Below are 24,479 nucleotides of genomic sequence, written 5' to 3' on the forward strand. Positions count from 1 at the left end.
TATATTGATCCTGCTTAGCTCCTAAGCCCTGACAAGCTGGGACCAAACTAGGCAAACTAGACAAGAACATTACCACAAAGCTAAAAGAACTCAAAGTAAAATGTACATCCACTAAACTAGCCATTGAGTTCTTTTCTATAATTCATGCAGAAAATTGCCCAAACTTTTTTTAAATTAAAAAATGCATTTGTTTTTAATTCAAAAACTAAACTCTCTCTCTCTCTCTCTTCCCCAGCCCCTCCCACATTTTATGGCTTTTATCTTTAGGAAATATGGAGGCTTCGAGGTTCTATAATCTGCACTTCATTTGAACACTAATGAAAAGAAATATTCTTCCACTTCAAACTATTTCCTCAGTCAATTAGACAAATCCTCTAAGTAGAGCTTGTGAAGCGATTTGTGTCCAGGAGCTTAATTAGTTCCTAATTCTGGAACTTGCAGCCTCCTAGCCTATGCTTATCTATCAAGTAGAAGCCACACAACTTGGACTGCAGAGCTTGACAGCTTGTGGGAATCAGGACATGGGGTCAGTAGGGAAAGGAGATGATTTTTAAAAATCTACAGAAGAGTGGTCTTGCTTATACAGGACGTAATGCTCAACAATGAGTAGTAAATTATCATGGGGGGTGGGAAAGCAAACTAAAATCATTAACGGCTTGAGTTTCACATCACATTTTAATTAACAGTGGATTCTCAATCTTTTTCATCACACTAAACCACTTGATGGCAGAGTTAAAACTATCCCAAGTATATTTGGGATGAGTTTAGAATAGATGGATTATTTTTCTGCTTCTGGGAAACAACACTTGCACGCAAATACTGATCATATAAACTAGCAGTACAACAGTGCAACTCTAAAAAGCAATGATTACAACAGTAGTACACTATTTACAGATCACTTATCCTTGCAATTAACGGCACATGCTAACTTAAGGATGGTAGTAGGTAAAACAAACCCAGAGAGGCATAGAAAATGTTTTAAAGAGATACGTACAGCCAAATCAACACATTTTGAAAATGCTTCAAGAAAAGGATAACTAAAATAGAGGAACTCCTTGGAAGAAACTTTTCATTTCCTGACTCAAAATGTTTTGTTATGGTTGTGTGGAAAGGGCCAATTTGTAGTTTTGATAAGTAATCAGAAATGCTGAGAAAGATGCCTTCAAGGATATGCAGTCAAATGGTAAAGCAAGGAACACAAATGTGACCAAGGTGATGATCATTATCCCTGTGGCAGTTGATTACATGTATAGTGCTTTCTGTCTAATGTTCAGTTGTTTTTTGATGCTTTTAAGTTTTTCATGTCTCTCGCTATGCTTCCTCCCTGTCTCTATATCGGAATGTGTCTCTGCTGTTGGAAGGTACATACGGTAGTATGTTAATGTTTTGTGAAAATTCTGTTGTTGCGGTAAATTTTACTGGAAAAAAATTAAGCATGTGTTCTATTGTATTATTTTTCCAACACTGCTGATGCATCTTTGAGCATCATCCACCATTTATTTTCAGTGTTCCATTCATGGTAATAGGCTCACAGAAATTCAATTCCTGCCTCCCTTAGTCAAGTTTACCCATTCTTCCTCCTCCTTAACTTGAGCCCTGCCAAAGCCCAATCCTACTCAAGATGTTCTAGCTCTGGGCCTTCCTTCCTCCCAGAGCAGAGCAAACTGCTAGTCAACTACTTTACCTGCATAATCAAGTTCAGTGCAGATAATAGATACATCCAGGGATTGGCATGGAAGTGTGCTATAAGGTTACCAGTACTGTGGCTGCTGATCCCAGGAGATTTAAAGGGGAAGGGAGAGCTTTGTTAATGATGTCACATCACTTCTAGGTGGAATGTCTCCAATCTTAATGGTAAAGACCACAGGGATTGGGGGGAATTTCTAAAGCATTACAGATGTTGTGAAGTTTCTCTCCTCCCCTCATTTTTTCTCCCACAGTACAACTGACTAAGCATAAGTAATTGTGGGCAGGAACTGGGCAAATGGTTAAACTAGCATGGTATTATGTTCAAACTGGAAAAATGGAAATAGTGAAGGGCTTCAAAAATTAGCATAGATGATGAGGCCAGAGGCTAGTAGAAAAGATGCATGGTTAATTCTTCATGTAACTGCTGCAGCAAAGATGGAACATAAAACAATGGGCCTGTCCTGGATAAAATAGGCAATGTGGATACGATGGACCAAGCTACATTTCCATTCAACATTTCTTTTCAGTAGGTTTCACTCACATTTTAACCAAGGAGCTCCGAGCACCATTGAATGGTTCCTCCTTTATCACTTGTATCATCACATCTGGTCTGTGAATCATGAAAGGCTGAATAGGCACAACTGGGCCAATGTCACTCAGCAACCTTCGTGATCAAGCGAGGATTTTAAAATGCTTCTTTTGAAGAACTGATTTCTGTCAGCCTCATTAAGAGTGGGTGGGTAATTATGTCATTTGGGTTGATGGTTTTTTTAAAAAAAACCCTCAGAAATGTCAACACCATTTAAGTCATAAAGGAAATTACAATTTTGGATGTCAGCAAATACAGTCAATACATTCATGCAAACAGCTTCATTCTGTTGTATAACGATAAAACATACATTTAGCTTGTTCACGGTAAATAGAAACCAACTGAAAACATTTTAAGTAAATGGCAAAATCACTTTGCAATTTTCAAAATCTTTCCCTTCCAATGAAAAACTAGGTCATCAGAACTGAAGGTATGAATCATTAAGTCAGTGGTTTAGGGGTCAGTAAAATCAGAGATGGGGAACCAGAGAAGATTTATACCCCTACATGACCATATTTGCTTGACTTGAACTCCATGGACAATACAATGCTCAGAATCTGAAGAAGCATAACCAAATTCCTTTGCAGCTAGCAGCAGTGACAGGACGGCAGCAGAGGAAAAGCCACTTGCTTTTTCTGTTCCCTTAACCCACACATTTTCTTGTAAGGATTTCTATAGTTATACCCTTGCCCAGCTGTAGCAGCCGCTCTGACAGAAGACAAGGGAACACACAGGTGCCTCCAATTTAGTCAGCTCCGCAGCTGAGAAAAAACAAAGAAATTGGCATTGCTCAGATGTTTCTTGAGGTCAATGTCAGAAACGTGGCATGGAGAAATTAACACTCTCTTTGTCAAAAGTCACACTAGTCACAACCCAAGAATGGTCAGGAAATTATCTTGCTACTCTGGTATTTATAAAGAAAAGAGAGAGAAGCATAACTGGTTTCTCATCCTAGACTTATAATTTCCTAGCAATAAGGATATTGTAGAATGTAAATATTACTTCACATCCAAAGAAAAGCAGAAGCTGAGAATAGCAAGATATGTTTAAGATCTATAATACAAATGCAGACACACAGACACAGTTCTGCCACACTGTCTTTTGCCAAGGGAAATATTAATGCTTTCTTCCTGCCAGCCAATAAATCTCACACTAATTGTTTACACCGAGACTGCAATAAGCAGAAAAAAGATAAGTAGTATTATTAATTTAAGCATAAACTTTTAGTGTATTTAATCTTTTGGCAGCCAACAGTTCCAGCGGCACTAAAATCTGTTTGCAATAAACAGAATTCAAAGGAAAACCATACACACGTATGCAACACAAATCCTACACGGCACACACAAAGAGGGTCAGGATTTTGACTCTGTCTCACATATGCAGATGATTACAAGATGATCACGTGGAAGCTCCCCACTGACAAGTACTACTTCATGAGATGAATCGCTGGCACAGAATAGAAGATGAAAAAGAGCAAACCGTTGTGATAGTTGTAATCACCACAGGAAAACATGATTATGTATAGTCAGCTGTTCATTGCTGTGAATTCTTCTGACTTCATCCCTGAAGGTAAGCAACATATGGCTTAACGCAGTGTTCAACTCCAACTACCAATTAAGGTGAGAAGAAGTAAGAAACATAATAGGGCGACTGTAAAAAATGACACTAGTGTTGGAAGAGGAAGTTTAGTTTTAGCATAGTGAAGCTTCATCCAGAATTACCTCCTTCACCTAATTATTGAAGGGTTAATAAGACCTGTGTATTCAACCTAAGCTGAACCCCATTCCAACCATCAGGCAATGTAAAAGCGCTGTGGAATGAGCCAAAGACAACTGGTTTAACTACCAGAAATGTAGTTCCTACTATAGGATACCATGAGAACAGTGGTGGTGTTTATCCATCTCAGCTGGCCTTCCTTCCCTTGACCTTTTTCTTTTGTCTTGATTGAGTTGAAGACCAAATGATCTGTATTGAACTGATTAGCCCACTCCTCCCTTGGGTTGTTTCTAGGTGCCGTGACTATTTATATAGTATCTGTATTTATATCTGTATTGCATTTTATATATTTATTGTGAATCTATGTTGGAATTTGGAAACAGCTCTGAGAGTGTGATAATAGGAAGAAGGGTGGTATAAAATGAATAAATTAATTAATCTGGGAGAGGGACCTTAATTCAGTGGTAGAACATTCACTTTGCATGCAGAAGTTCTCAGGTTCAAACTCCACCAACTCCAACTAAAAAGATCAGGTAACAGATGATGTGAAAGACACTGCTTCACCTGTGACCTGTTTGCCACAGGCAATACTGACCTTTGGTGTTTCCCTTGGGCGTTTCCCCACTCACCGTGATCCCCCCTATGCCGCACGCTGCTCTCAGCGCGCGGCATCCCTGGCATGCGCCCAGACGGAGCTCTGCGCGGAGTCATCAAAAGGCACCGTTTGCAAGAGCACCAGGGATGCCACGAGCTGAGGGGGCGCGACAGTGGCAGCGTCGGGGCAGCTGCGCTGTCACCGCCCCTGTCATGGGGAGTGCCAGGGGACCCTGCGCTACTCAAGGAGAGTAGCACGGGGCTTAAGGTAAGTGGGGAAAGGCCCCTTGATAGACCAGTGGTTTGGCTCAACTGCTTATATTTATGTGTACCAAGGACACTCCCCATCACCACTTCCTCAGCATGATATGTCTGGGAAATGGAGGCAATGTGCAATCCTGTAAGACTACCCATGTTCCTTACAATATCATAGGGCAAAAGAAATGGTCTTTGCTCAGAATGAGAAAACATAACTCATTCCTGAAACAAACTGTGGTCTGAGCAGGCTTATCTGCCACTAGCGATAAGTAAAGTAATTATCAGTCTGTGGAAATATCCTTTTGTGATTCTCAATTCTAGCAGGTCAGACTACTACTAAGCCTCTTTGAAATTGGTAAGAGAGGCTTGCAAAGTTTAATCTAACTTCTGTAAACTCAGAAATATGCTCTGGAAGAATGGAATGGATAGGTGGCTGTATAGTAAAAACTTTCCAAAGAGGAAACAAGCAGTTATGTCCTACAAGCAAGCCCTCATTTTGAGGCCAGGATTTACATGGGGTTTTTTAAGAATAGTTCCATGGAATGTACTAATGTTGCTAATGTTTGAAGACACATGCTGAGGTTTAAGAGCTTTTTGATGCGTTTTGCTCTGTATATTGCCAGAAAATGTAATTTTCAATTTGGGAGTATATAACCTTTTATTATGGTTGCTGAAGACAGTGCTTATTGAAACATGTCCCAGAGTTTTACTCCCAATTGAATTTTAAATATTACAGAATGTATTTCAATTTCATATTCATTTCAGACTAGCAATAAGCCCATTGTGCTGAACAATGCAACAGGCTTTAGGCAGTGGGTTCAGTGGTGTGTAAGTTCAGATCTCCACACCCCATCTGGACATTGGCAAGTTGTTTGTAAGGTTTGTTTTTTTAAAAAAATGAGGAAAAAATCTAGCTTTGTTCAACTATGTGCCCAACAACAATCAAATCATACAGTCCACCCTTCAAAGCAGCCATCTTATCCAGGGGAAGTAGCTTCAGTGGTGTGGAGATTAGTTGTAAGTTCAGATCTCCAGGCCGTACCTGGAGGTTGGCAAGCTGTTTGTGAGGTCTTATCCTGTGTGCTGTACCCACCTCTCTCCCCCTCGCTTCCTGAGGCCTGAAGGACTGTATAAATATGTCTTTTTTAAAAAAATGTTTTAAAAATGCATTCATGTTAAAATGTATTCATTTATGTGAAATGTTACAAAAGTTATACCCTATTTTTTCTCCCCAATGGGTACTGAAAGGAGCTTATACTATTGTTCACCTTTCGTTCATTTTATCTTTATATACACACCCTCCCATTAGGCAAGTTAGGTTCACACACACACACACAGCAATCTTGAGAAAGGGGGCAGGAATGAAAGCAAGGTACTTGGAATAATGGTGTCTGAGTCAATAGGCAACAGACGTCTCCCACTTACTATGGTTAAGGTTAAGAGCATGGTTTATCATGAAGAACCGAGGATAGCTAGGAAGAGGGTAATTGGTTTTAATTATGTCAGCACACACTTCTGCGCAAGGTATGCACACTCCATCTTCTCTCCTATTAAAATCCTCTCCATTTTCAAACTTTCTTACTATGTCTAGCAATTGCCATGACTTTGTTAGGCCAACTGAATGTCTTGTAACGTGATGAACTGCTCTTTGCAAAAACTCCCCTTCCAGATAGCTTCTGTTGATCTGCTTCAGGTACCATTGAAACAATCATCTTATTTTATAATGAGATCAGGTTTATTTCAGCTTATTCTGAACAAATATCAACTGCCTGTTAAGCCCTGGGTAGTCTCCTTGTTTATGGCATTTTGGTCACAGTGTTGCACAATTTTTTGGCAACTATGTTTTCCTTAAGGTATTCTTATTGTGGAGTTTAATTTATTGAATTTTTTGGTAAAATATTATAGGCTTATTCAGTGTTTAATTTTATTGTGTGTTCAATTTTTGATTGATTCATTTATTTTGCTCAAGGCCTTTGGTTTAAGAGGGTTATTAAAGAAGGAAAGGGATATGACATTCTGCCTTATCTCCTTAGTTTTACAGTGACTCACAAGCACCACAACATTACAGCCCATTGACAAAATAAAGATACAAAAATCACACTGAGAATATACAACTTTTGACTGACACTTGTGGGAGAGTTGAGATTTCAGAAGTATGTTCCTTAACAGCACAAGAGATTTCCCTTGGAGCTGCAGAGATGGTAGTACTGATATATGTAAACACACACACACACACACACACACACACACACACACATATTAATCCTATAATGAGACTGGATCCAAACCATTAGAAATGAACATAGCCCTTTTCCTGTAACAAGTTGTCATGGGAGGGAGGCTTCATCACTACTCCCTGCTGTCTGTCGCCTTATAGCAGCTGGACTACTTGTGCCACTCTGTTCTTTAGATCCTATTTGTAAGAACACAAGGAACCTTGGCTGTGCCTGATCTGAATGGCAATGGAATTGCTCCAGCTGTGACAGGGTAGCTTGAACTCCCTAATGGTCAAATACTCCATTTGAGAAGGATGCGAATGTACGAGCAAGGAGTGCCAGAAATCCATCAAACACAGGCTCACCTTGTATTGGCCATAGCACTAACTAGGAATAAATTCACCCACTTACTCAAGAGAAGACAACACTCAGAGAGAATTCAACAAAGAAGAGACAGGAGGAAGACAGCTCTTCTTCCAGATGGAATAAATCAGTGTAAATTTTTCCCCCAGCATGGAAAGCCCAAATGGATCTTTTGACTTTTATTACACAGGCAGTGGAGGCCAAAGGAGATACGGTTAAAAAATGGTGGGAAGAGAATCTCTCTTTTTGCAATAAGACTGCTACCCAATTAAAAGAACACATTGTTTTGATTAGAAAACTGCAGCTTATTGAGTAGGTTTTTCCTTCTTGAGGTGAAATAATTTCCCTCCACAACTGCCATACTAATGAAATTGGACAGAATTATTACAGTCAAAATTGATACTTGTTTTGGGGTCAGTGGTACAAAAGGAACAACTTAGGATCTGTAAGCAACAACAATAGGGGAACAGAAAAGGTTCACAATGTCATATGAAAAATAAACAGAACTGAAAAAAATGGCATAAAAATGTCAAACATCACTAGTTTGAAATTTGTATAGCATCCACTGCCCTAGACAACAATACTTTGCTCCATTACAGCCATTTCAAAGCATGTGTCTCAATACAGTATCTCATTTCACAGTAACTGTTGACTTAATTTAATTATGACAGTCCATTAGCTTGCTAGGAGCTGGATGGATTCAGGTCTTCGGTAGAAGCGTCCTTATAGTAAGTTTTAAATGACTTCTTTAAATGAGGAAGAAATATAGAATGCATCAGCATCTGAGGCTTCAAAAGACCTGCTTGTCTTTATTTCCATAATAAAGGGTATTATATGGCTTCTCTTTTTAGATGTAACCATCCAAATAGGTGCTTTATGTTTTTCATGAATCTTAATAGCCAGCATGCAGAAATCTCTCAGTACAGTTACAGTCCCATCTTATTACTGCCCTAAGGATCCACTGATCACCTGGAACAGAATTTGCAGTGGGGAGTCAGCAGAAAAGCCCTCCTCTGTGAGACCTGCAATATTCCAGCACATTCCCTGTGCTGTTTTCTCCACTGAATATGCATGTGGCATAATTCAAAGCAGATTACTTTTTTTAGAGGGGTGTGTGTGTGGATGCCATTATTGATCATAAAAGAGAAAAAGCATTAAAAGAAGGAAGATGTGGCCAGTGCTTAGCAAGTGGTACTAGATTTGATCTTCAGCATCTCCCATTAGGAAAAGAAGAAGAGTTTGGATTTATATCCCCCCTTTCTCTCCTGCAGGAGACTCAAAGGGGCTTACAATCTCCTTGTCCTTCCCCCCTCACAACGAACACCCTGTGAGGTAGGTGGGGCTGAGAGAGCTCCGAGAAGCTGTGACTAGCCCAAGTTCACCCAGCTGGCATGCGTGGGAGTGTACAGGCTAATCTGAATTCCCCAGATAAGCCTCCACAGCTCAGGTGGCAGAGCTGGGAATCAAACCCGGTTTCTCCAGATTAGATACACAAGCTCTTAACCTCCTACGCCACTGCTGCTCCCACTGTTCCCAGCATTACTACCCAAGACCTTGGAGATAATTTGTGAGTGCAGGAAGGAGCAGAAAGATTGTATCATTCCAGCCTCAGAACATGACTCAGAAAAGACGGAGCTGCCTTCTGGAATGCCACTCTGCCCCAAGTTAGAAAACTAAGCAACAGCTCCTGAGAAACAGAAAGAGTTGCCAACTCTAGAATGAGAAATCTATGCAGATTTGGGGCTGGAGCCTGGAGAGGCTGGGATTTGAGGAGGGACCTCAGTGTGGTTTCATGCCACATGGTCCACCTTCCAATGCAGCCATTTTCTTCAAGGAACTGATCTCAGCCACCTAGAGCTTTCCAGGCCCTGCCTGGAGATTGGGAACCCTGACAGGAACAAAGTAGAATGTGTTAGATTTTTCCCCTCCCCTTGCAGTATACTTGACGCTGGCTAGTTTTTGGATGGGAGACCTCCAAGGAATACCGCTGGGGTCATAACGAGGAGGCAGGCAATGTCAAACCACCTCCCCACATCACCTGCCTTAAAAAACCCTTCAGGTTGCCGTAGGGTGACTTGATGGCAAAAGCAAATGATTGAGCATCTTTTTTTGGTATTAAAAAGAAATGGATGGCTTTAAAGCAGTGTTAAAGTGTAATGAAGCCACTAGAAAAATAGATGGAGACATCTTGAAGCACGGTTTGCAGAGACAAAATATCTTTAGCTTTATTTGCACCTGGAGATTCATAAGCGGTAGCAGTCTGTGAGGCTGCAAATATCACCTCAGTTATTTATAATTTTAAAGGATCGTTGCCCTAGGTAGAAGAACAGAATACCCATTCTTTTATTATTCTGTTGAAGGAAACAGTAATATTATAAAGCCTTTGATTTTTCCATAGTAAAATAAATGAGCAAGACTCTGTTCCCCTAGTGGAAAAATGTAAATATTCAAATCCTTTTCCTATACCATTTATAACTTTTAACTGAACAGTATTAAAATATTCAATAATTGGTTTTTTACAATGCAAACTCTGAATTAGATGTTCTGACCTTAAACAGGTTAGTTTCTGAAGTTTTCTGATCATTGCTATGTGCTACCTTTTCCAATTGCATAATGAATACTTACAGGTTCACAATGGCTCCTGTAGTTCAACTTATTTATACAGAGGAAACCAACACAGAAAAAGTTTACAATTTTGTCCTTTGCCCAAAAGGATTTAGATCTGCAAGCCTCATCACCTTTATTTATTACCAATTCACACACAAAAAAAATCAATGGAGCTTACTCATGAATCAATTTTAAATCAGGGTCTTAAAAGTTATAAAACATCAACTAATTATAACTTTACAAGATTTGTTGTAGATGCCAATGCATTTCTCACACTGACCTTAATGGTTAACCTAAAGCAATGTGACCATAATTATAGATTAGATACCTGATTATGACTTCAAATTGAAGTTTCACTGTCAAAGTCCTCAGCAGCTAGGTGAACAACAACCCATGCACTGGCCATACAAAGCACAAACTAGGAGCCAACCAATGCCAGTATTGAGGATCTGATTAAAGTACCATTAAAAAATCAATATACAGATCCACTACAAAATATCCAACTACATTACATACTAACAGTATTACTGGCTTGTATCTTGCCACTGATGACGATAGGTCACTGATGGCAGGTCATAGAATCATAGAGTTGGAAGAGACCCCAAGGACCATCAAGTTCAACCCCCTGCAATGCAGGAACACACAATCAAAGTACTCCCTACATATGTTCATCCAGCCTCTGTTTAAAAACCTCCGAAGAAAGAGACTCCACAACTCTCCAAGGCAGTGAATTCCACTGTCGAACAGCCCTGATGGTCAGGAAGTTCTTCCTAATGTTTAGGTGGAATCTCTTTTTCTGCACTTTGAATCCATTACTCCGTGGCCTAGTCTGTGAGGCAGCAGAAAACAAGCTTTCTTCCTCTTTGACATGGCATCCCTTCAAATATTTAAACATTGCTATCATATCCCCTTTAGTCAGTCACTCTCTTAGCCTAAACTACCACACAGACTTGTTGCAATGATTACATGGATGACAGAAGAACCACATATGCTGGTCTGAGCAACCTGAAGAAAAACAGGATTTTAAAAAATGTAATTAACAGATCAATCCATATAGTTCAGAAGGAGAAAAATAACATTTATTCAGTCCCGGAAACATTCTGAGCATTGATCCAGGATTTGGAACCAGGATGGAGTTCTCTAAGCAAGGTGAGTAGCTGAAAAATGTTTCCAAGATCTCCTCTTGTTAGAAAGGATACCTATACTGACAGATCAAAGGTAATTAACAATTTGGCTGCTCTAATTCAGGCATATATAATAAAGTTGGCCTAAATTTTTTGCAACTACTATGGATTTTATACCTCTTTGTAAGGGAAACCAAATGTGATCCATTGGTCTACTGACCCTTACTGTTTCAGAACCCTCAGAACATAGTGGTCTAAGAAAGAACAGCTATGTATGAGTTTAGTAGCACATTAGACACCGCCAAGATTTTCAGGGTATGAGCTGTCAAGAGTCACAGCTCCATTCATCAGATACATTCACTATACAATGAAGGGAGCTTTGACTCTCAAAAGCTCATATACTGAAAATCTCGGTACTTGGTTTTACTGCACAACAAAATGGTTACACTCTGAAAAGAAGTAATCTAAAAACTATCTGCAGCTTATAGTTGGTAATGTCAGAAAAAAAGATTTCTGCTATTTCAGAGAACTCAACAGCACATCCAAACTTAGTCACACTTTTGGTTCATATCACATAGCTGTGAATGGCACCTTTACAACAGAGTGACTGATTTGACCTTGTGAATGACGCCCCTGTGAGATGAAATGCTAAAACTATCAGTGATAGGAGATTCCCCTTGTGTCATCCTCTCTCTCAAGGATGACAGAAGCTAATAGAACTTGCTTTATGGCCTTCATAATGGAGGTTTTACTTGGCTGCGTTTTGCCATTTACCGCATTTTATAGAAGGGAGGAGAGAAAAAAAATCAGATGGCAGTTGAGTCCCATAATCTCAGACAGAGGGAAAAAAGGAGTATAATCACAAAAATACAGCTTAATGAGTACTACAAAGTGCTGATCACCCTTCAATAGCGCTAAAAATGACTTAAAAACGCTTGCAGAATTCAGGTGCTAACAAAAGCATTTTCAGTAATTCAGCTGATCTACTTATTAAGGTGCTTGATCACACCATAAAAGTCTGAAACAAAAATATTCTTCCCAAATTAGTACCTTTTAGGTTCCTGTGATCTGGGCTATTTTTAAACTTCACAGAATAATGCATGAATTCCCCTTCGATGCCATAGGGTGTCCCAGTTTTGCACAGGGTTTCTTGGGTGCTGATTTGAGGGCTTGTTTAACAAAATGTTCCATGTAAAAATTGGCTATCACCGGGCTGAGGGGGTTTCCCAAGGCTACCCCATCTGCCTGCTCATAGTAATCATTGTCCCATTGTCCAATGGGACAATGATTACTATGAGCAGACAGATGGGGTAGCCTTGGGAAGCTTGGCTACCAGTACTTAAAAACACCAGAAGCAGAGGCCAAAGGCATGCTAAGTTCATGGACAATGGACTCCACCCCAACACAGGATTTGCATTCACCAATACTGCTGCTGCTGCAGTGAATGCAAATGTGAATCACTCCCTGGACTGAAAAACCCCACCTGCAATACTATACTATCAACCACACCTTTGCATAGCAAGTTCCACCCAAACACTTACTGATTGGTTCCCCATGGGGACATGACAATTTATACCCCACTAAAACATTCCCTTCTCACCGGACACAGTGTGTAACAGACTTCCCTCTAAGATACACCTCTGAATGTGCCAGCCACAGATGCAGGTGAAATGTTAGGAACAAGATCCACCAGACCACAGCTACACAGCCTGGAAAACCCACCACAGCCAGTTGAATCCAGCCGTGAAAGCCTTCGACAATAAACAGTGCTTCTAGCAGAGACGTATGGGGGGGGGGAATGGCACCCAGAGACAAGCCTTCTCTGGGTGCCCCCCATGCCTGGGGCTGGGGCCATGCTCCCAGGCCCTGCCCCCAGCTTCTGCCCTCCACTGCCCTCCACTGAGCCTGGGGAGAGCAGAAGCCACTGCCAACCCCCGGAAACATGCTTTTAAAAGCACAGAGGCCGGAGGTAGTGCTTGGGGTAGGGCCATGACCATGAGCCCCTCCCTCCCAGGGGCAGAGCTTGGGGCATGGCCACACCCACAAGCCCTGCCCCCAGTCTCTGTGCTTTTAAAAGCACATCTCCGGAGGCTGGCAGTGGCTTCTGCTCTCCCCAGGCTCTTGGGAGGGCAGAAGCCAGGCTGCTTGGGGTCTGGAGGGGGCAAAAGGGGTGGGGACAGGGCACCACCGCTGCCTCATCATCTTCACGAAGGCATCTGGTCACATGGGAGCTGATTTTGCGCCTCCACGTGATCAGATTAGTTGCGCCCAGACTTAGGGGTTACCCCTTGTCCCTGGGCAGATACACCACTGGCTTCTAGTCCAGCCTCTAGTTCATTTCCAGCTCTAGCCAAAACAGATGCTTCCAGAAAACCCATAGTAGGGCATGAAGAAACGAAATTACTTCAAGAAAGAAACCTGGTCTTACTGATTGCCAGGTTTAAGATCCACTCCTTAGCTCTTTTTTATATCTTCTATTTATATCTTCGTATGTGCTTTCTCCTTGCTTTAACTAACAAAGTTAAGAATCCTTTGATGTGAATGTTTGTGGGGTTGAGATGAGCCAATTTAAACCTTTCTAAATACTCTGTAGCCCTTCTGAGATTTAGGATTAAGCCCCTCCATATCTAAAGAGATGTTAAAATCACAATCCAGTTTCCAATCTATGATCGACTCCATGGCATCTTCCTTACTTACAAGAGAATTTGCCTTATTAAAAAAGTAATGAGCTATTAATTAACTGCACTCATACAAGGCTCTTTAATTCCCAATCCAATTAACAGCAATCTGCTGAAGAAGTCTAATGATTATTTTAAATTTGCTAAGAGAACCATCTTTGTGCCTTTCTTAATAAGTTGTTTATATAATGGCTCACAATGAAGTTTGCCTGAATTTTAACTCCGCTCCATGCATATTGCACTGTGTGCTCTTCTGTATATCATAATCAGGTAATCAGTTTGATACAATCAATCAAGTGTTTTGGTTAAAGAAATTCATTTTGTTTCACACTTCTCTTTTTGTATCTAAATATGCAGTATGACTGCATACACATATATGAAATGCTACAATAAATAACAATGCCATTTAAAAAGCACTAATATAGGCAACATTTTGAGCAAATATATATTTTGCTCTCAGCTTTAGATAAAATAATATGTTTCAGAAAAAAACCCAGACTAGTTCCATTCCCTAATTTACTTCTCCTCTCCTAATTTACTTCTCCTCGCTAAAACTGCTTGTGATATAGAATTATTAAAAGAAGAAAAATGCCTTTCTCTGCCAAGTATGAACCAATATTAAGGGCTGGTGCTGATAGAAAGGGAAACTCACAACATGACAAGGTTATATCAACAGATATAGGATATAGGAGGAAGAGACTGAGATATTACCACATTTGGCAATATTTATGTTCTGGCCTTTGCATATGAAATACCGAATTCTAGCAAAATTTGGCATTCCAAAAATGTAATCTCCTTAGTCTGGGTTGTGATTAGGGGTACACCCCAAAAATCATTATTTTAATTATGATTTAAGAGTGACATGTTTATGTTTAAATTTAAAAAGTTTATGTTAAACTCCCCTCTCAGAGGAGTTTAAATGGTCATACACCATCTGTATTTTAAATGGTTAATAACTTAAGTGCTGCATTTTAATATTTAATATTTAATATTGTATTTTATCCTGCCACTTGTTTGTATTAATGTTGTAAACCGCCCTGAGCCCCTTGGGGGAGGGCGGTATATAAGTGGAATAAATAAATAAATAAATAAATAAATAAATAAATAAATAAATAAATAAATAACAAGAGTATTGCTGTCGTATTGCGCCCCCCACACACACACACACGGGGGAGAGCTGGCTACATTACCTACTGAACCACAAGCCATACTTTAAAGTATCCATCTACAAGTTTGTATCGGAATTAATATACATTAGGCACCCCAAAATGAAATCTTAAAAATGCTACACAAAGGTCAGTCCCAGGCAGCCAATTAATATAACAAAAGCTTAACTGGCTCCAACAGAGAACTGGAGTCGCAGTTAACCAATATATACAAGTTAAAGCTTTTACCTGGTCTGAAGCACCAACCAAGTGAGTTGGCTGGCATTAAGGTTAGCCAAGAACCAGTTAACTAAGCTTGTACTATACTACCATTTTATAAAGACAACTGCCAAAGTTGAGTGATAACAGCTTATTTACAATTTGTAAAGAAAAGTTATTCCTTTAATAAAAAGGAATGGCTGCAAAATGGCCATGGGTGGGGAGAACTCCAAACTGCCTGTCTTGGCAATTAGGATCAGTTTGTAGGAAACAAGATAGGGTGAAAGAGAACAAGAGAGTTGTCCAGAGGGCTCCCCATATGTCAAGGAGAAATGGACAATGAGATTCCTGCAACTCCTGACTTAGCAGCTTTTAAAAATCTACCAGAAATCATCCCAGGATAACAGAGTACTTTTTGCCATCCCCTGTTGTATTAGAGAATGAATGCCACCAACTTCAGGAACCCCATGGTAACTTTTACAAGGGGCTATTTTCCAATTTCCCCAAAAGACAAAAGAAATCCAAGACAACAGGATTTAGTTGATGATGGCAGTTTTCAAAAGACCACCCATGGCAAAATTGGATGGTAGATTACAAAAAGGCACTGAGAATACCAGGGAAAGGGACATGGCTCAGTGGCAGAGCATCTGGTTAAATCCAAAAGATCCCAGGTTCAGTTCCTGGGATCAGGTAGTAGGTGATGTAGGGAGGGAAGGCAGCATTGAAGGAGGAGGAGGAGGAGGAGGAGGAGGAGGAGGAGGAGGAGGAGGAGGAGTTTGGATTTATACCCCCCTTTCTCTCCTGTAGGAGACTCAAAGGGGCTTACACTCTCCTTCCCCCCCCCCCCACACACACACACAACAAACACCCTGTGAGGCGGGTGGGGCTGAGAGAGCTGCAAAGAGCTTTGACTCGCCCAAGGTCACCCAGCTGGCATGTGTTGGAGTGCAGGCTAATCTAGTTTCCCAAATAAGCCTCCACTGCTCAAGTGGCAGAGTGGAGAATCAAACACGGTTCTTCAGTTTAGAGTCCACCTGATTGTATCATCCAATTTTAGAAGCTAAGTAGTATGATTACTTGGAAGGGAGACCACCACCAAGGCTCTGCAGAGGACGACAATGGCAAATAACTTCTGCTTTTCACTTGCCAGAGTCACCATAAGTCAGCTGCACTTATACATAAACACACACAGAGAGAGTAGATGACATGAAAAACCTCCCAAGACCTTGGAGATTACCACCAAGCAAAGCAGACTGACCTTGACAAACCAATAGTCTGGCTCCATATAAGGCAGCTCCATGTGTTCTTGCCCCAGATGCAATGAAATAATCTCTTTTGGAAAGACCACCTATGTGCCCTTTTCCATCTCCTCCAAGGTTCAGAGAGCCATTTGCCACCATGAATCTGACTGGGACATCCATAGTTTTATTGATCTACTGCAGTACTGACTGAGCTGCTGCTTTGCCTTTCTGTTATCCCAGGTCTATTACTAGTACATCTTCTGACTGATGAGGAATCTCTCAGGGCTTAAGCTTTGTAGTCCATTTATTTTGCATGGCTCTGACAGTCATTTGAAAGCTTTATAGTTTCCTTTCTTCAAAGATGATATATATGTTGCTGACTTACCATGAGCCTTTTGATTGAGGCACAGGGCACTCTGCATCACTTTATTACCTAAAGTGCATACACAGAGCATCTTTTGGGCATTCTGTTCATATTGTTCTGTACAAATCAATGCTTCACAGCTGCTTGGATCATAGGAGCCAACTGAAGCTATTGATCCATTCCTACTTTTTGTTCTATTGACCATGCCATTGATAACTCCACAGAGCTCTCTTCATAGCCAATGATGCACTGTTTTTATTAGGTTCTTGTATTTAACAGAAAGGACCTGATGTCAGATCAATACAACCAGAGAATATGGCCGTTTCCGCACGGCCCATTTATGATGGCCTGGGGGCGCCAAAAAAGGCGCCCCCAGGCCGCCGTTCGCACAGGCGCCGCTGCTGCAACACAGCAGCGGCGACCTGACTCTTCTTCCCTCCCCCCAGGGCGGCGTCAAGCCGCCCTAAACAACAACCCTTTAAAGGGTTGTTGTTGGGGAGGGAGCGTCTTCCCTGTGGCGCGGTGCAAACCGCACCGCCGGGAAGACGCTGTCTGCTTCGCTTATTGACGGTGTCCTCCTCGGTAGCCTGCGCTCAGCGCACACTGTCCCTCCCACCTCCAGGGTTCCGGAGGGCAGCGGGCGAGCCGCTACGCCCGCAGGCTAATGCGGGAGGACACCGCGAGTGGGCGGGAGCAGAGCTCCCGCATGAGCCGTCTGCCGGCCTCTGCTTCTCCCGTTCGCATGCTTGCATGCGAACGGGCTTGCGCCCCCATGCCGCCCGCACTCTTGGTGGCGTGGGGGCGCAAGGAGGCCATGCGGAAACGGCCTATGAGAGAATAATAGTTTTTTTTAAAAAAAGTTATACGATTACTATACATAAAAAGTACATAAAAAGTAATTTAAAACAGAGATTATCCCAGCAGTGTAATGGAGACCAATATTATCTACTCTATTACATATCGGAGGTTGAGGCAGAAACAGCAACTTGACTAAGGCCTGCCTTGGAGGGGAAGGAGAGGTGAACCAATGCCCCTTCTTCTGACCACTAAAAATCTCCATGGCATCCAAGCAATGTCCCTTCAGGGAATCCTAATCTTATTGTGAAGTTCTATCAAATAAAGAATCTAGCCGTATGGATAGCTGAAATGTACAGTAGGAATGGAAGGAGATAAAAAAATGTAGAGGAATGAAAAGGAATATGAAAGCAGGTTATAAGAGGGTTCTCATGCATAGCAGTTGGAACAGTTTTGCCACCTTTCTTATGCGAACCTAGAAAGAGTTAGCATGACATGAAATACCAGTGAATATGACAAGAATTAAAAGGATTCCACAGCACTATTCTTGCAGTGAATTTAGAATTAACTCAAAACTTTTCACAGTTAGGGACTTTAGTTTCTCATTTAAACAAGACTTCTCTTCTCCCGCGTCCTCATATTCATACTGTAACCTTTCAGTTTCCTGCTTTAAAATATTGCTGAAAGAAACAGAGGGGGAAAAACAACAAATGGCAGAATCACGCTTCAAAAGTGCTATGATTAAAGCCACTGGCTTCAATTTCGATTTCGAATACCTTTAATGGCATATAGATTGTTTAAGATTAGCTTAGCAAGATAATAACAGCCTTTACAACTTTACAATTTCTGACGAGTTAAAATAACACCATTTAAAAATTTAGCCACCGCTTCCAACAGCTCGTAGTTGTGGCTGTTTAAAAGATATATAACCTTCTGTTTATCTGTAATGCCTTCACTTCCATGCAGGAAGGGGATTATGTGCTTCTTCCTACCTATCTCATAAAAGGGACAATCCAACAGCATATGAGATACTGTTTCCACAGAACCCATGCCACACGGGCATTTCCTTTCTTTATGTGGGATTCCAAGGTGGCGTCCAAGGCTAAAGGAAGAAGGCAGGGCATTACACCTAGCTAAGGTGATTGCTCTACGCCACCGGGCCTCAACCAGGAGATAAAGGTACTGGGCTGCAATTAGTCTATCCATAGGTATTCCCAGAGAGATCGGGGAACAGGTTTTATTAGCTTCCTCTAGCATCTGTTGAAACTCTCTGTCAAAAAGTCTCTTCTTGATAGCCCCATAGACCTCCTGCTCTGTTAGCATTAGCAGGTCCTCCAAGGAAATGCCCAACTCATTAAGTTTGGCTTCGATTTTAACCCACCACTGGGTTGTGTGGAGGATGGAGCATCCCTGGGATGTATAGTCCAGTTCATCTCGATTAAAACAAATCCTGGCCCAAAACTTGAATGTATGGCACCAGGCCAGAGTTTCCAGCCGATGCTGGCCTGTTTCTAAGCACAGGGCCGCATAGGGAACAGAATGGGGCAAGCCAAGGATTTTATACAGAAAGTATGACTGGACCCTTTCAACCTCTCTGCTCCATGCCCCTATCCAGATGGGGATCCCATAAAGGATTTGTTGACTCACTTTGGCATTAAATGCTCTCAACGCTGCAGGGATGTATCCTCGGCCTTTCCCATAGAGGAAGCGTATAATGGCTGAGGCACTTAATTTAGCGGCGGAGATGGCCCGATTCCTATGTAGTGTCCAGGAGGCCCTATGATGGTAGGTAAGCCCTAGGTATTTATATGACTGCACCTGCTCGAAACTACTGTGGCCTATCCGCCAATTGGTGGCTTTCCATTTATGGGTAAATACCACAATTTTGGATTTATCTAAGTTAAGTTGCAAATCGTTGAGTGTGCAGTATTCTATACAACACTCTAAAAGCTCTCCTTAGTCCGACTGAAGTGGCTGGAAAGTACAACTGCGTGATCAGCAAACAGCAGCAGGGTATGGAAGTTGAGTCCAGAGTTGGACTAGGTACTTGGGCCTCACTTAGTGTGGAAGCTAGATCGTTAATAAAGAGCTTAAAGAGTGTAGGAGCCAATACAGCAACCTTGTTTTACCCCTTTAGTAACTTGAATTTTGGGGTTAAGCAATCCCTCCATGTTACATCTCACGTGGCAATAGGTGTTTGTGTGCAGGATCTTAATTAATTCAAGCAACCTTGGCTCTACACCTTGGCTGCTGAGTTTCTTCCAGAGAATCTCTCTATTAACAGAATCAAATGCGCCCCGGAGATCGATAAAGGCTGCATACAAGGGGCTCTTTTTCCTCTTATATTTAGTTATCAAGCAACTTAACACCAGGCAGTGGTCGAGGGTTGACTTACCCCTTTGGAATCCAATTTGTTCCTTCCCTATGACATTTTTATCAACAATCCAATCAGTTAATTTCCCAAGGAGGTATTTGGCATAAAGTTTTCCCAAGACCGAGAGAAGACTGATTGGTCTATAATTAGATGGACTGTTAGGGTCACCCTTCTTATAGATAGGGATGATAATTGAGTAGCTCCACACAGTGGGAATTATGCCTGTTTGGTTAACCATGTTAAACAATCGTGCCAATATAAGGGACCACCATTCCCTAAATACTATAAACAACTCTGGAAGAAGAGTGTCAGGACCAGCAGCTTTACCTCGTTTAAGTTGGCTTATAAGTTTCCCAATCTCAAGAGAGGACACGGGAGGCCAGGGGTTGTCAGAAGGTAGAACATGAACCAGGGTGGAATGAGAATTCTGGCACTCCCATTGTTTCCAAAAAAAACTCATACCATTGTGATCTTGAGATACTAGAAGGAAGGATACTGCTATCTCTAAGCCCACCAGTGACTATTTTCCAGAATCTTCTAGAGTCGTTGTCCTGTACTGATTGAATCAAGGAATTCCAGCAACGATCAATTGCCTCTTGTTGATTAGTCCGTAGTTGCAATGCTAATTGCGTTTTTAACGTAAAGTAAGATGTGGGCAGGCTATCCCATTTTTGGCTTTTATAGTTTTTGTAAATTTCCCGCAGTGAGTGTTTTATGGCCATACTCCTAGAGCAGAATTCCAACCTGCGTGGAGATTTATTGGGCAAGGATACATTCTTGTGTTGGGACTGTTGGATTAAATCCTTAATTTTTTTGGTGATGTCATCAAATTTTAAAACCATCTCATCCGGGGATGGACTGGCTTCAATTCTTAGCCCACCACCCAAGGTCCTTGCAAACAAGATACCCACAGTCACAACAATATGCCTCATGAGAATGAAAAAAAATGTTATTGGGCTCCTGTAGAGACTGCCTGAATTCCTTTGTAAAGACTACAATGTGAAGTTAATACTTTTATGCTCTGTATAGGTTGTAAAGGTCTGAACTTCTTATTAATGCTAGTTATTTTTTACCAGATTTTATTTTCCAGCAAGACATGCTTAGGTGATTTTCCCCTGATTAATCCTTCCTACATAAATTACATAGCTGAAAAACCTAATTTCATCTTTGTAAGATGTGGAACATGTGAAACATGATTTACCCATATGCTATATTAAATACCATGCGGCATTAACCAAAAAAGCTTGACATAGCTAAAAGGGTTTTTGAAAACTTGGCCCACTATGAACACTTCTCCAGAATTCAATGTCATAGGACTGTGCATGTTTCTGTTAAGCCTATTTACTTATTTTTCTTTATTTAAAGTATTTATACCACATTTATATCTCTGCAAACTCAGGGCAGTTAAAACAGCAAAAGTTATATTGAAAGGGATATAGGGTTGCCTGCCTCCTGGATTTCTCCCTGAATTACAACTGATCTCCAGAGATCAGTTTCCCTGAACAAAATGGCTGCTGTGGAGGGGCTGACATGATGGCATCATATTCCCTAAGCTACCTTCCTTCCTCAAACCCTGCCCTCCCCTGGCTGCCTCTACCCCCAGATTTTCTTCCAGCCCATCCAGCTCTTTAGTGGATATTCTGCTTGAACTGACAAGTTCTCAAGCATGGTGCTAGAGATACCGTACCTGTTCTGGGGAACTTCAACATTCATGCCAAGGGTACTGTACCAAGACTGGCCCAGGATTTCATAGCCTCTTTGGCTTCTCTAAAGTCATGGTAGATCCAACACAAGAAAAAGTCACACTTTGAACTTTATAATTCATACTCAGCCTTTAAAGAAAAGTGATGTGGCCAGTTATTGCCTGAATCTAATTTGCCCTTTCTAACAAGCTGACAGAAAGATTGGTAGAGAATGAACTCCATGTCATCTGCTCTGTAATCTTTGAAGCTGAGCTTCACTGGGCTATGGGACTGAAATGGTGCTACTAGCTGTAGTTGGTGGTTGCCATCTGGCAAAGGCGATGCTTTTTTTTGCTGCTGCTACTAGATTTATTTGCAGCCTTTGATCCAGTAGATCATGTCATCTTAATGAAATACTTGGAGACACAAGTAAGTATCAGGCGATGTGCTCTGAACTGGTTTCAGTCATTCCTTATGGACAGGCCTCGAATATCTGCTCTCCGAGTCCAGTTGTCTCCAGTGTGGGACTTGACCTCCACAGGAAGAAGTTTTTCCTCCTCACTATTCAATCATTCACTGTTTTGGAATTGGGTATTACTGAAATGCTGATGACATTCAGCTCTATATTCTACTACAAACCAGTGACATGCTTGGAAAATGGTATGCACTGCATAGGGCAAACTTATGACATCAGCCAAGCCATGGACCTCTGTTGGAATATAAACACGGATAGGTTGGAACTATATATAAAATTGCATCCTTCAGTTCCTCCTTTTGAAAATATCAGCTCTCCCAAGTCTTCCTTTTCTATGAAATATGCAACTTACTGCCTTTCTGGTATTTCTGCATATTTATCTCTGTGATACTTGAGCCCTGGGAGGCCGAGACCTAGAGCTTCTCTGTTATCTCAGTTAGGCAGTCTCCAATTTAATTGAGGGAATAAGCAAGAGGGGCTAACTGGGATTTATAACCTGTATGTAAAACCATTGTGGTGTAGAGGTTAAGAATTGTGGACTCTAATCTGGAGAATTGGGTTTGATTCCCCACTCCTCCACACGAACAGCAGACTCTTATCTAGTGAACTAAATTTGTTTCCCCACTCCTACATGTGAAGCCTTCTGGGTGACCTTGGGATAGCCAAAGTTCTTTCAGAACTCTCTCAGCCCCACCTACCTCACAAGGTGTCTGTTGTGGGGAGAGGAAGGGAAGGAGTTTGTAAGCCAAGTTGAAACTCCTTAACAACTTAAGTTCTCAATGACTAACTAGAACTGCCCCCTCACATTTTGGCTTTGCTCCCATTTCTGATCCCTTAATTCATCCATCTAAGTCTCAATGCTTTCCTGCATCATTCCCAGTCACCAGATTTATAGGGTTCCCTGCAGTAACTTTATAGATGAATTTGGCAAACCCATTTATCAGCATGGAAGATGTCCGCCTTCCACCCAAATAAGGCTCTCAAACAGGAAACAGAATCAGGACAAGCTTTCAGAATTCATTTAGGCTAAAGTGAGAAGCTTGGGATTGCATTTTATCCCCCTCTCGCCTGATCAAAAGGTTTTTTTTCCATGTCTGTAAAAGTGTTGCTTACAGCACTAAATCTCTGGAGAAGGAGCTTTTAAATCTGCTATATAGTACAGCAAGAACTGATCCCAGACTCACAATAACTTTTATGGAAAAAGAAAGCTCAGTATATTATATTACACACATGCCAAGCCCTTGATGCCTAATGCCTAGCCCCTTATAAAAATAGATGAGTTGGCCAAGATGCTTTCAAGCTACAAAAAGGATGCTCATCCATGATTCCCTTGCTGCTTTCATTTGCTTGCCATTTTAATGGACCTTCACGTTATCTGCCTTCACCTCCTGATTAAATTTAGGGCTTTGAGTGTCTATATTTTTTATTATCTGGAGAAAACAGGGACAGAAGATATTATTCTGCATCTTCCTGATTAACAGTAATTGTTATGGTATTAACATTGTTAAGCCTAATATTTGAACCATGTGCCACTAATATTTGAACTATGTAGTTTACGAATCTGTCGAGTTCTTACTGGTCCTAGGTTTTTTGTTCATTATGCTAAGATTTTTCATTAGCTTAATTTCTTATAAAGTTAGCATTCAGTTTTGATTCAGCTTTGTGGATGTGGGTTCAATTTAAAAAAATAGCATGACCTTAATCTTATAATTATTGTGATGTGTTAGTGCTGTCCCACACCTCTTTTGCACAGATGGTGTAATGGAAGTGTGGTGCATCTAGTCAATATTCAGATTTGAGTCCAGCTGCACCTTATATATGCAAAAAATCTTGCTGGTCTACAAAGTCCTATTGGATTTGAATCTAGCTGTTCTTCTGCAGATAAACTATTCAATAATATTTGTGACATTTTGCTAATGTAAAGCTAATCACTCAAAACACACTGGAATCTATACACAGGATTAAATAATTTTCTTCTGGCACCTATTAGATTCTGGATGTATTTATATGCAGCAATTGCACCCCACCCATGAAACCAAATGGATACTCAAGATAGTTTACAAAATTATAAATAAAACACAATTTTCAATTATAATCAAAAGGACTAAATACCGTATATACTCGCATATAAGCCAACTTTTGTGCTGAAAAAGCCCTCCTCGGCTTATACCCGAGCCACCCGCTGCCCGTCGCCGCCCATCATTTTCCTCACTCACCCACTCGTCTTTTCCTTTCCCCCGCCAGCACTGAAGGCTTGGCTCCAGGGAAACTGCCGCTCGGGCAGGGAGTCTCTATCATTCTCTTAAAAGGGCAATGCTCCAAAGATTGCTTAACAAATATTTGGAGCATT

Source organism: Sphaerodactylus townsendi, linkage group LG05, assembly GCF_021028975.2.
Source record: "Sphaerodactylus townsendi isolate TG3544 linkage group LG05, MPM_Stown_v2.3, whole genome shotgun sequence".
Classification (NCBI taxonomy): domain Eukaryota; kingdom Metazoa; phylum Chordata; class Lepidosauria; order Squamata; family Sphaerodactylidae; genus Sphaerodactylus; species Sphaerodactylus townsendi.